At 36.1% G+C, this 13,206-nt stretch overlaps 1 protein-coding gene across 5 annotated transcripts in view; it reads left to right on the plus strand.

Moving 5' to 3' along the window:
• The window catches only part of LOC145690259 (band 7 protein AGAP004871-like), a 117,256-nt gene that overhangs the window by 73,623 nt on the left and 30,427 nt on the right, over positions 1–13,206 (plus strand). The window lies entirely within an intron of this gene.

The following is a 13,206-nucleotide window of genomic DNA, read 5'->3' on the forward strand; positions in this document are numbered from 1 at the left end:
TAAAAAGAAAAACAATACGCATTCCCATTTTCCTTATATCATTATTTTTTCTTTATTTATTTAACTATGGGCAGAAAGCCAATACTTACGTATCCAAACGGTAGGTATGCTCGTTTTCTGCAACGCTTTTTGCATGCATTTTTTAATCTGCCTACGCTTTTTAGTATTTTTTTTATCCTCTCTTAGTGTGTGAGATAACGTAAAGAAATAGACTCATCTGCGAATGTCTCTGACATTTTCTTAATCCGACGTTATCATTATTTGTTGTAGCATAGTTGCATGTTACATTTTTTTGTTTCTTTCTTTGAGAGATTTAGTTTGTGTTTGAAGTGGAAATAACCATTTAGTTGTGTTCTTTTATCTAACAATTCACAGTTCGCGTATCGATACTGAAGCTTTCAGCCTTGTTTTCAAACTGGGATGTTGCTAACCCGGGGAACTAATGATAGTTGGTTTTGAAGGCACTTATCTAAATAATCAATATTATAGTGAAAATACAGAATTGTTTCAGCAAGGTTATTTCAAGTTATGTAAGTTCGTTGCACTTTCACATTAGTCACTGAGCGTTCGAAACATATTTTCGTCACTAACCTACTTCAAGTTGTATAATTCGTTGAATATTCACCTATTTTCAAGGCTAGAAAATGTAAAGGGTTACATTTTATTTAAAAAACAAGTAGTCTTCATTTTTTGAGCATAGTTTTGGTTGTCAAAATGACGTAGTCATTATAAATCAATCAAATTGATTGAGTTAAGTGCTACCAGAAGCTATTTTTACCGTTTTATTGAGTACCGTTGAAAATTGCTGTTACTTATAAGAGTCTTTGAGCACTAATCAGAGTAATTGAATTAAATTATGGTACAGCAATATGAAAAAATTTGATGAAATCTATAACAGTAATTTTAATTGGAATTACATAGGATTCACCTACGCAGTTTCTGGCAACACTTATCGTGTTCATTTGGTTTTGTTTCGTAGCTGCAAATTTATATTCAAAAATCGAAGATCATTTTCGTCTTTACGTCAAGCAAACTTCTGCATTTTCTGATTTTTTCTTACCGTCCATTTAAAACCCTACGAAGAAATGCATTCCATCCATACATTGAAATAACATTCTTTTACCCATCTTTAAATCATTGTATACCCGACAACAAAAGAGCATACCTACCACATACACTTACGTTTTCAATAGCTTTGAATCAAGTGAATCAATTTAACTACGATTTTCAGTAACCTTTAGAAACTAGTTGCTGTGCAGTACCACCTCACCATAGGTGTTATAGATATCACCATACTCAGTGTAAAGCTTATGTGATCGATTGAAGAGCAGTCGATGAACTTGATACTTTTCTGTATTGCCAAGTTTTGAAGGCGTTTCTGGTACTTATTTGTGAGTGCGCGCGTGTGTATTTGAGTTAGTATGTGTGTGTATGTATGTATGTACGTCGTGGACTTCCATTTAATCACTGTGTTTGTTTTTTAATCTACAAAAGTTATTCTATAAATTCTAATAGTAAAGGAAAAGAAGAAAGGGCGTGTTGTCAACTTTACAGCCTTATAAAAGAGGTCTGTGTTAGGTTGAAATGAGCTTTGAAAATTATGTAACTGTTATTTAATTACTTATTTTAATGAAGTTTCGGTTCCTTCAGGAAGTTTCAGACATAAGCAACTTTGTAGGATACATTAACAAATAGGTTGTGGCGGTGAGAGCGCTGGTCATTGGCATCATCTGGATGCTATTTTGTAGTTACGAGGGAAGAGAATTGATGTTTTGAGTTTCTGAATCTGTTAATGAGGAAACATCTCTACTGCACTTGAACGGTCTTTATATAAAGTTGCTATTTTGTCGATGACTGTGCATTCATTTCTAGTTACGGATTTAAAATATGTGAGAGTAGGTATCCATAAGAATATACACTTTTACCGTTACTGGACATGAATATTGGTTATAGATATCCCTAAACTTTTTCTTTTTTACGACCTGCTTACAAAATCAAGAAGTGTAACCTATACATGGCTAGGTTTTGTCTAGTCGGCGAACGTAACAAGAGAACCGATGGAGATGAGATTACTTTTTTAATGATAATCATAACTGCTAAAAATATGGTCTATCGTTTTTGTCCAGTCCGTTGTTCTTCTTCAAGTTTGTTTTCTCCTTGTGTTCTTAATCTTGTTTATGTTGTTCTTCAGTAATCACCACAACTTTGGTACTTTTGGAGATAAGCAAGTGCTCTATAATTGTCCACGTTACAGCAATTGGCCTCTTTGCCCATGTCTATGATAATTTTCTTCCCATTCCTGTAGTATTTTCTTGTTAATTCCAGGCTTCCTGAAACATTCACTTCACCCTGTGCTTAACCCTTCAAGCTCGGAGCATATACGTGGCGTTAGAAATATGGCAAGCCCATCGCCCACTTCTTCGGAACTACAATATCCACTTGTCCTCTAGGTTGGGAGTTATGGGGCTCATCACTCTTCCTGTAAATACCTTGCTGCGGGTGATAGCCTAGATCACCAATCTGCCGCTGGGGAATAATAATATTTTACAATACTATACCTCGGATGAAACCGGTCTGATTTTCTGTTGTGACTTGACAAAGATTTATATAGACTCCGATTTAGTTTATGAATCGGATTTCCTTTCTACCTGGCAGTGACCCTTGAGTATAATTTTAGTTGTCATGGGGTTGCGATGGTGTACTGGAGCTTTTTGATGCCTAGCTGTAGTGGTTGGAGTGATGCCCTAAAAGGAAAAACGTGGAATGCAGCATGTTGAACCTCCATAAAATCATGGCCTCTACTAGGAGCCGATGTGACGATATTTGATGGTCTCCTTAAAAGTACCCGTTAGTGAGAATAGATGTGCCACTGGCTTCTCTCACATTGTTCTTGGAGTTATCGCTCAGCTTCCTAATAGGGATTGTGGTAAGTAATACCTGCCTGCCTCATTGGTCTTCCAAAACGATGACATTGAAGAGGAGAGGATTATGGTTCGCTTTCTCTAATTTAGTATTTATATCTCTGGCATAGCTGGTGATGAAGAGACAGACCGTGCAACGAAAGTTGCTGCCCATGACGGAAGAGAGCGTTCCCATTTCCAGCACGAATCTGTGTTCACTATTCACTGCTCAGTTGTATCAGCGCTGGCAGCTCGAATATGGTCAATTCAAACCTGCATTTGGTGTTTGGACCACCAGCTCAAGATCTTCCCGAGAGGAAGAATGTATTCTAACTCGACTACGTATTGGACATTCACAGATAACACACTGATTTTTACTTCGTCCTCCTATGTATTTGTCCTCTGTCTATTGTCACTAAGAACTTTTTATGGTTCCAGTTCAATTGACAATTCCGACTTCTTTTATCTGTCATACTTGCCTGGGCACTTTGTATCCTTGCTACGTAGCCATGGCGAAAGAAAATCAATATCCTACTGTGTTATTAATTTTATCTTAGTGTTTTTTATCGTTATGCTTTCGTGTTTTCTATCTTATATTTTCTTTCATGGCAGACTTGTTACTGAATTTTAGACATTGACGGGTGCAAAAAAGACTTTTGCAGTATAACTCACCTGCTCCCATCTCTTACTCGTAATGGGAGCATATAAGGATATTGCTGTAGGTTTGTGTGTGTGTGTATGTGTGTGTATGTATCTGGTGTGATTATAACAGATAGTATCACAGTGTTCCCTTATCGGCCTAGATACAGACGATCACTCACAACTTGTCTGTCAGTTTTAGTTACAGTATTTCGATAGATGCAAACTTGGTCTGACGGGTTTGAAGGGTTACTTATCTCTTCGGTGTATTTGATGTACACTCTGCTACTATTGTCTGTCCCTTCTTTTGCCTTTCCAGTTGCAACTTCCTGTAAAGCATGCTCTATTTCTCTTTTGCGTACTTCAATGTGAATACTGTCTTCATTCTGGTTTTTCGATCCGTCTCTCTCTGCATCTGTTTTTGAGCTTTCACCTTTATCGTCTTTGAACTTCCCTTTGTAATATTTCTGCCAGTCTTTGAGTATGTCCAGAATATATGTCGCTACGGGGTTTGCTTCGTTCTTAATGCTCTTGACTTGCTTTCCGTATTTGTGTTTGGGAGCTTTAAAATGTTCCCAGAATTCTTTGTTGGTTTTTTTTAAAGTTTTCTTGTGTTTCTGTTCCAAATTCTTCATGATTTTCTTTTGCTTTTTTTGCCTATTATTTTCGCTTTCATTTTTATGTGCTGTATGTGTGTCTCTGTCATCTTCCCTATGTGTCTTTAAGTATCATTTCTGTGCCTCGTTTTTTGTTTTGTTTTGTTTCACTAAGTCTTTTTAACTTTCCGTTCTACTGTTTACTCCTCTTATTCTCCCTTCCGCTATTTGTAGGATGTTCTCTCCAAACATGGATGCATTTCACATTCATATCAAACTAGGAATATTTTTTTCTTTCCAAATTGTTCTAGATTTTCTCTAAATATCTTTAGGAAACCTTTAGATTTTTTCATCCTTTATTAATTGTTTGTTTGTTGGAGTTTAGCACTCTCTTTGTCATCAAAGCTATATAAGGCGTGGATCTTCATTGTAAGTAATATAAGTAGTATCCGAACTACCATAATGCGTTCAAATGCTCTTCCATTTAAGTCGCGTGCTCTTGATCCTTTAGTTATTCTGCGTTTACTTTCTCGTATCCTTGGTTCGACTGTTTTCATCTAATAGGATCTTGTTTCCGTGATCAAGTGTGCACGATCGATATTTAGTTCCGCCCCGCTTTGACTCTAGAATGTTTCATTCGTTTTGATTGAGTATACCATATTGTCTGTCTCCGGTACTGCGTGCATTTTGTCCCTTTCCTTCAAACGAGATGTTGTGTATCATTTTATGATTGTAGAAGGTATTTTATATTGTCAGTTCGTTATATATATATAAATATAAAGGATTCCAGTATTTGATTTTCATTGTCATTCTCTTGATTCCTCACCTCTGTAAATTCCCATTGAACCCTGTCCTACTCAGGGGTCGTTGCCTCTTCTTGCGTTTCAGTCTCTATTATTACTACATGTTTTTGTTTCTAGCACTCATTTCACTTGCTGCCTTTGGGTACTCCAGGGTAGTTTATTATGTATCTCTGATCTAGTTGCAATTCTCCAATTTCCTTCTTTTATCCTTCAGTTATTCTTAACTCTTGAATGCTGTGCTTTTTCATCTTTTCTACTAGCTCTGTTTATTTCCCTATAATACCTTTGATGCTCGATTTTTCAAATCGAAATCTTATCCGTTTTCATTCTCGTGTTTCTTATCATCCAATCTGTGTTCTGTTTCTTCAATCTCTGTATCCTTTGATAGTGTTAGGCGGATGGTTAGTCCAACACTAACACTCCTCAGAAACCCTTGAAGCTATACCGTTAGCGAACATGCCTGCATATGGGAGATCCGGATTTGATCCTAGTTGTAGATCCGTTTCATAAAGCCGTGACACTGCAAGGGACGCTAAACTTCAATTATCCAAACTAACATTCCGTAGTAGTATAAAGGTTAAGTAGTTGTGTCAGGCAGAAAATGTTATTCTTGGATGAACTCGTGAGCAAAAGAATATAGGTATTAGAATTTCCTTAAGTTAGCAGATTATTTATAAAATATGAAGCGCTTTGTTTAAGAAACAATGTGTCCTATTATTGTACTTTTTTAAAAGGCAATTTAATTTGTCTGTAACTAGTAGTTATTAAGTGCAGGTTGAAATATTGTAAAATTGTAATGTATAAAATAACTTACGCCGGAAATATAACATTAAAGAAGATCAGTTTTAAATGTGGTTAAAATTCGTTGTTGTTAGCAACTTAGCTTCCTAATAAATACTATTGCATAGTCAAAGGAAGTAAGAACTTCCATCTCAGTTCAGGTTATCAGTGCAATCAATTCATACTTCTTCTTTATAAGTAAGAGAGTTCATCTCTTCCCATTATCCTTGACAACCTGACTTCCATCATGGTAAGTACGTGATTTCCATTCGACTCAATCTAGTTTATTTCAAGCACAGCAGAGACGTGGGAACAGAAATTGCGTAAGAAAGGCGTGTAGGCATGTTCACAAAGGTCAAAACTGAGAGCATATATTCCATATCATACTCGTTTCCGGCTAGTTTAGTTATGATTTACGTGGGTAACTTTAAATAAATATATATAAGGAAGTGGGAACATACAGTAATTGACTTCATCTGACCCGCTTTTCTCAAGCAACTTAAAGGTATGTAGACTTCTGTTTATTGATAATAAGTAGGGCGTGGATTTTTAAAAAATACTTATGTTGGAGGTTCGTGCATATTCTAATGGTATTCACATTTTTCTGAATGTATTTGAAGTTACGAATCAGTTTAATATTCTTAACGTCCTGAATTGGTAGTTTCGTGTGTATTGGATATTCCTTTAGAAATCACTTTATCTAGTCTGTGGAATACTAGTTTTCTAGCAGAAAATTATACTTCCTATCAAAATATTAATTTCATTCATGTATACTTTTCGACAATTGTTGAAATATTTAAACGTTTGAAAACTCAGGGTACATTCCTTGACGACTTATTTGAACTTGTTAATGAAACAGCTTCATCAAGTTCTACCCCAGACGACACCTGAAACAAGGATAAAGAGAAATTGCATAAGATGCTTTGCTCAAGTCCAGGAGTGGAAATATTGAGTCATTCAATTAGTACATGTGTCGGATCAGTAAACCTTTGCGAGACGAAGGTTGTAAACTTAATGTACCATCATTATACGTATATTGAGTAGTTACTCCAGTTGGTGTTGAAAGGTCATTTTCGGCGTACTTTAACAGGTAATAGACGAAGTTGGATACCAGAAAATCTTGAGAAAACTCTCAATAATATACGTTGCGAATTCATTCTGCTCACGGTAAACATTGTGAACAGTTGAATCTGAAATGAATAAGCTGCTTCTAAGTGCATATTTTATTTATATAGTTCATATTTTAAAACATTTTATGTATACTTTAAAGTTTTTAGTGCTTATAAATCCAGGTCCTAGGAGTAAGTGCACACGCGGGTCAGGAAAAAGGGAATAAGAAGAAATTTGTACCGACCACTACAGACCAGAGATGTTTAATCTCAAAACTTTGTATTCATTAATTGTTTTTTAATCCTTAAACATTCACTGGATAACGGATTACGAAGGAGGTGACTGTACGTCTCTTATGCATGGAAAGAGCAAAATTAAATCTTTTTATATTGCTGATACATGCACCTCTTTTCTCTTAACTCCAACCGTTAATTGCAACTATCTGTTTAAACTTAAAATGTCAATCCTTGAAGTGAAGAAAATTGTAGAGCTTTTGAGCATTCCCTGAAGAAAAATATGTTCCAATTTACTCGTAAGTTTTTTAAACAAGGAAAGCACTTTTCATACCCATTCTAAGTCAAGTGGTCTAAATCATTTTGGAACAAGTATTCTAAAATCTCATAAATTATAATTTACAAAATATTAATAGATATGTAATACACGAGGGGCAGGTTCCGATGTCTACTGCAGTGACGAAACGGATACCGGTGCTATTTTCCATAAACCATTGTCACCGTAAACTGACTTTAAGGCTATCAAATCAGGTATCTGAAGTAAATTTCTCCAATTTGGACATGAACTTGATGTTTGTGCATTGCTCGAACAGTGGCATTGCATCAACTGATCACCACATACTCTCCCGTTTAGCTACTGTTTCTCGTATATATATATAGTATTAAAAGCTTCTTATACGTTAGAACTTACAGGAAATACAAGAGGTTTCACATCAAGGTATGCTAAGAAGATATGTCAGGGATCCAGTACATATGCAAAAGTTTAGCACATTCACGTAAAATAGAAAACAGCATTTGGAAGAATTTTTTTTGCGGAACATTAAAATTAAATGTTTGAAAAAATTAAAAAGATACATAAATTAATTTTTATTAAATATTGGAAGCCAAAGAAGTTACAGTTCGAGTACCTTGAGAAAGACCAGCTTAAAACATCGTAAAATGGAGACACTACAAAATAAAGAATGAGGAAATATTCAAAAATTCGCGTGGATTAGCGCTCTGGTATTAATCATACTTCAAAAGGTTTAAGACGTGTTCAGAAACTTAAGTTTGATACAGCATTGTCTATTTCCAGAAGCATTGAGGAAATCTCAACTGCGTAATTTTTTTTTTTTTTTTTTTTTTTTTTTTTACACAAATCTATTGGAATTTCTTCTATATATATGACGGCAAAAACAAAGTACGTTGATGGTCTGGTGCCAGGTCTTTTCGAAACATTAAAGATGCGCGATACGATACTGATAAGAACTGGATATCGAGGAATCTTTAACTTTTATAGAAGAACTAAAACTAACTCACTCACTCTATGGCTTATGAAACCCGGAGATTCAATGCCGCGTTCACAAAAGCTTTCCACTGACTTCTATCCTTAGTCAACTGGATCCAGTTTCTAATTTGTATTCCTATTTCTGCGAGATGTATCTTAATATTGTCCTCTCATCTGCGTCTAAGTCTCCCTAATGGTCGTTTTCCGATTGGTCTTCCAGTTAAAATTTGGAAAGCGCTCCTACTTTCTTCTATCCTGGCTACATGACCTACCACCTGAGCCTCCTAGACTTGATGACCCTAACAATGTTCGGTAAACCATATAAATTATGTAGTTCCTCGTTAAGAAGTTTGCACCATTCTCCATTCCCGTTCCTCTTGGGTCCGAATATTCGTCTTAGGATCTTATTCTCAAATACTTTCAGTCTATGTTCTTCCCTCAAAGTAAGCGACCATGTTTCGCAACCACACAGCACAACAGGCATGATTATCGTTTTATATATTTTAAGCTTCAAATTTCTCGACAGAATTCGCGACGACCAGAGATTTTGAACTGAATAGTAACACGAATTCCCTGCTTTTAGTCGACATTTGATTTCTTCGTAAATATGATTTACCTCTGTTAATATTGAGCTCCTTCGTGGCTGAGCTGTTAGCGTACGCGCCTTTGGCGTGGGAGTCCCGAGTTCGATTCCCTCCGGGAGCTCATGTGGTTTGGATTCCACGTTAATCAGTAGGTCCACGTCTCATATAGCCTCGCTGCTGAACAGGACGTTAAACTTAAAATCAACTCAACTCAACTCATCTGTTAATATTGATCTTAGATATTTGAAAGTAGTATTATTTCATATTTTAACGCATCCATAATTTACCGAACATTGCCGTATTACGATCGCGGCAAACTTCCATATATTTAGTTTTCTCTTCATTTACTTCTAAACCCATGTCCCTGCAAGCGTTTAATAAAACCTCTGAATTTCTGTCTATTGTTCTCGTATCATCACCTATTAAATTTACATCATAACCTGGTGAATACCATTCAACTCTAGGCTCTGGTTGCAATCTTTGATTTTCCTCATAGCGTATTCGAGGACAAAGTTGAATAATAATGGCAACAACGCATGTCCTTGTTTCAGGCCATTCTCGACCTGAAAGTTCGCGGACAAAAATTTTCCTAGTCGGACTTTACTTTGGGATTCTTTTAAACATATCTTAATTAATCTAATTAGCTTTTTCGGTATTCCAAATTCTGTGAGAATGTTCTACAATGTTTCTCTCCTAACCGAGTCGTAAGCCTTTCTAAAACCAATAAATAGTTGATGTACCGGAGTATTATATTCCCACTTCTTTTCAAGTATTTGTCGAATGGTAAATATTTTATCGATAGTTGATCGATTTCGTCTAAATCCGCACTGATAATCTCTAATAATTTCATCTGCGTATGGGGTCAATCTTGCTAATAGAATGTTTGAAAGAATTTTATAGGATGTTGACAGAAAAAAAAAGAGAAATGCCTCGATAATTATTAGTCAATTTTGTCGCCTTTCTGATGAATTGGAACAATGATTGATTCTTTCCACTCTTGTGGCAATTCTTCCTTGTTCCAGATAAGGAGAATGAGTTCGTGTATCTTATTCCACAATTTTTCGCCTCCAGCTAAAATTAACTTAGCCGAATTTCGTCTACATCCGGAGATCTGTGTTTCTTTAATTTCTGTATAGCGATTCCTACTTCTGTTCGGTTAGGTTTTGGAATATACGGTTCTGCTTTATGTATTTCCCTTTCTCCACGCACATTAGTTTTTGGCTGCGTGTTAAGCAAATCATCAAAGAAATCTTTCCATCTATTTAAGTACTATCTGTATCAGTGAGAACTGTTCCGTCAGCTTTCTTTAATATATATAAGCACGAAGTTGATAGCCTTTCTTAAATTCGTTGCTCCCCTTATACATGTCCCGAATTTTTTTATTTTTACTACTATCTTCAAGTTCCTTAATTTTAGCTTTCAAAAAGTCGCGTTTCTTTATTCTAAAAATTTTGAAAGTTTCCCTCCTGATGTCAACGTAATTTTGCTTGCTTTCTCTTTTCTACTAGTTTAATGCATTCCTGGTCGAACCATGGTTTGTTCCTACGTATTTACGCCTGTCCCAATTTTTCTTTTGCTGAAATGTTAATGCTATGTCTAGTTTCAATCCAAGTATCCTCAACACTAGTGCACTCCGAATCTTCTAAAACCGAGAATCTATTCGAAACTTCAATCTGGTATTCCTCTCTTACCTGGCTCTCTTCTAATTTCTTTAAATTAAATCTCTCCGTTTTCGGACATTGAATATTTCCTTTATTCAACGATAATTTCTCTCTTGTTATCTCTGCTACGAGGTAGTGATCAGTGTCACAATCAGCCCCTCTAAACGACCGGACATCAATTATGGTAGATTGCCTTCTTCTATCTACTAAAACGTGATCAATTTGATTATATGTCTTCCCGTCTGGTGATGTCCAAGTGTATTTATGAACGTCGGGATGTGGGAATTTTGTACTCTTCACGATTAGGTTTTTGGATGTTGCTAAGTTCACGAGTCTAACACCGTTGTCATTACTTTCCTTATGCAGACTTTAGTTCCCTATAATCGGTTTGAAAATATCCTCTCGTCCTACCTTAGCATTGAAATCTCCTAATAGAATTTTCGTATGGTATCGCGGGAGTTGGTCAAATATCCGTTCCACTTCTTCGTAAAAATGGCTGGAGGACCACTCTTTGTCGTCTGTCCGCAACTACTTCTTCAGTATATTCGCAACTAACCTCTATATCTAGAGGCCTTCTTCTCGATCCGCAAGCTGAGGACGCGCCATGCCGTGGTGACAGAAGGCCACATTACACGGTTTTATAGAAGAGGCATAGAAACTTTCTGCAAAGTAACTAAAATTGAAATTCTGACAGGATAGTAAACAGTTTGTGGAATAATGTCATCGACACATTCACTTCATAGCCATGAATAGGAAAAAAAATCCTTCCATCGTTATGCTCATTGGGCTAAAGGAAATGGATAAATGAAAGTGAATGGTGATGAAAGATTTGGTGGAATGATCATGTGGGAGGAAACAGGAAAACCTCGACCAAGACACTTTCCGAACAACAACAATTGCGTAGAATATTTACACTGTGGAAATCTTTAATACACAGTCTCAAGAAATTATTGTGTACAAATTTTATAGTGAAATCTTAGATCCCATGGTTATGCTGGCTAGACTAGAGGAGACGACGATGATGAGAAATGAATGAAATAGTAGAATGAAAATGGGAGAACCCAGGTTCACGGTGTTTGTCCACCACAGCTCACTTGGCGCGATCTGGGATTGAACCAAGGACCATGCACCAGAGGTGAATGCTCTACAACTGAGCTACCGCAGCCCCACAAATTTTATAGTGTGTAATATTTCGTACAATAATACTTATCTCAGTTTGTCCTATTTTCATTTACCCTCACATTTTACCTTTTATCTTCATAATGCTAACAGTGAATATAGTAAAAATTGAACAGTTAAATCAGCGCTCATAATACAAACAGAAAATGGACTTGTTCTGTTTATCTTCTTTTAAAGTTATTTTTAAAATATTTATTAGCGTTTTAAATTAATTTTAAAAAATAGTTATGGGGTGAAGATATAATACTCACATTAAATTATTATACATTAGACAAATTTACTATAATATTACCATTATTTATATATATCTCTTACCCTTGATATTATATTTGCTTTTCAATTTTGTAATATACATAAAATCAAATTTTCATTGCCATTATGCCGCCATTTTGTTAGAGAGTGCAGACTGACCAACGTAGTTGTACGGTTAATATAGGTTCCCTGAGCTAATACCTAAACATACTTTAAAATTAAACTATGATATCATTAATGTTTAATTATTATTACAAAATGTTAAAAGTGCCCATAAATAAACATTACACTGTTAAACATTTTTTCACTTTTTACGTTTTACAGATACGAAAGCAGCCGTTCTTTATTGATTTTTGGCCACAAAACGCGAAAATCGCACTTAAAATTCTATCCTGACTCAGGTTTCTTAGTAATTTAGTGTTTTGTATTTTGCATATAACGCTATGGGACATGATTTGAAATTATTGTTTTACACGGTACAAAGTATCGTTCTTGACAAGTATTTGCTGCATATTCGACTTGGCAACGTTGTACGTTATCAACAGCTAGTGCGATGGCAAGTTGCAACTAGCTCCAGTTAACTTCTCTAATCGTATTCGTGGCATGCTTCAAGCAGTAGTTTGGCAGACTGTTTGTGTTACTGGTGAATCAGCAGTTTGAAAGTAGTGAGTGAGGGCACTATCGCTGTTCTGCATATTGTTTTCATTGTTAAGTGTCAGTGATTCATGGAAAGTGATCAATGTGTTTGTAAAAATTCGATGGACAGTGTTTGCTACATATGTGCGAAGGTGATTTGTGGTTCCAGGAAGCGGCCATTGACTGCTGCAGTGCGAAGAGCATATTTACTATACTTTGGGTGTCGTGTTGGAGACCAGAATAAATCATGGGCTCTCCACGTTTGTTGTACGAGTTGTTCATCTACTCTCAATGCCTGGATGCATGGAAACAACGTTTCCATGCGCTTTAGTGTGCCTGCCATTTGGCGTGGACCGACAAACCATAATACAAACTGCTACTTTTGCATGCTATCCTGCTTGAAGAAAGGTATAAATACGAAGAAGAGGAGGAAGATTGAATACCCAGTGATACCATCTGTCATTCGTCCAGTGGCCCATGGAGAAGGATTGCCTATTCCCGATTCCCCGGCTACCATTCCGACGGAAAGTGATAGAGAGAATGAAAGTGAAGGTGAACCTGTTCCA

The sequence above is a fragment of the Thermobia domestica genome, chromosome 7 (genome assembly GCF_964235325.1).
Source record: "Thermobia domestica chromosome 7, izTheDome1.hap1.1, whole genome shotgun sequence".
Classification (NCBI taxonomy): Eukaryota; Metazoa; Arthropoda; class Insecta; order Zygentoma; family Lepismatidae; genus Thermobia; species Thermobia domestica.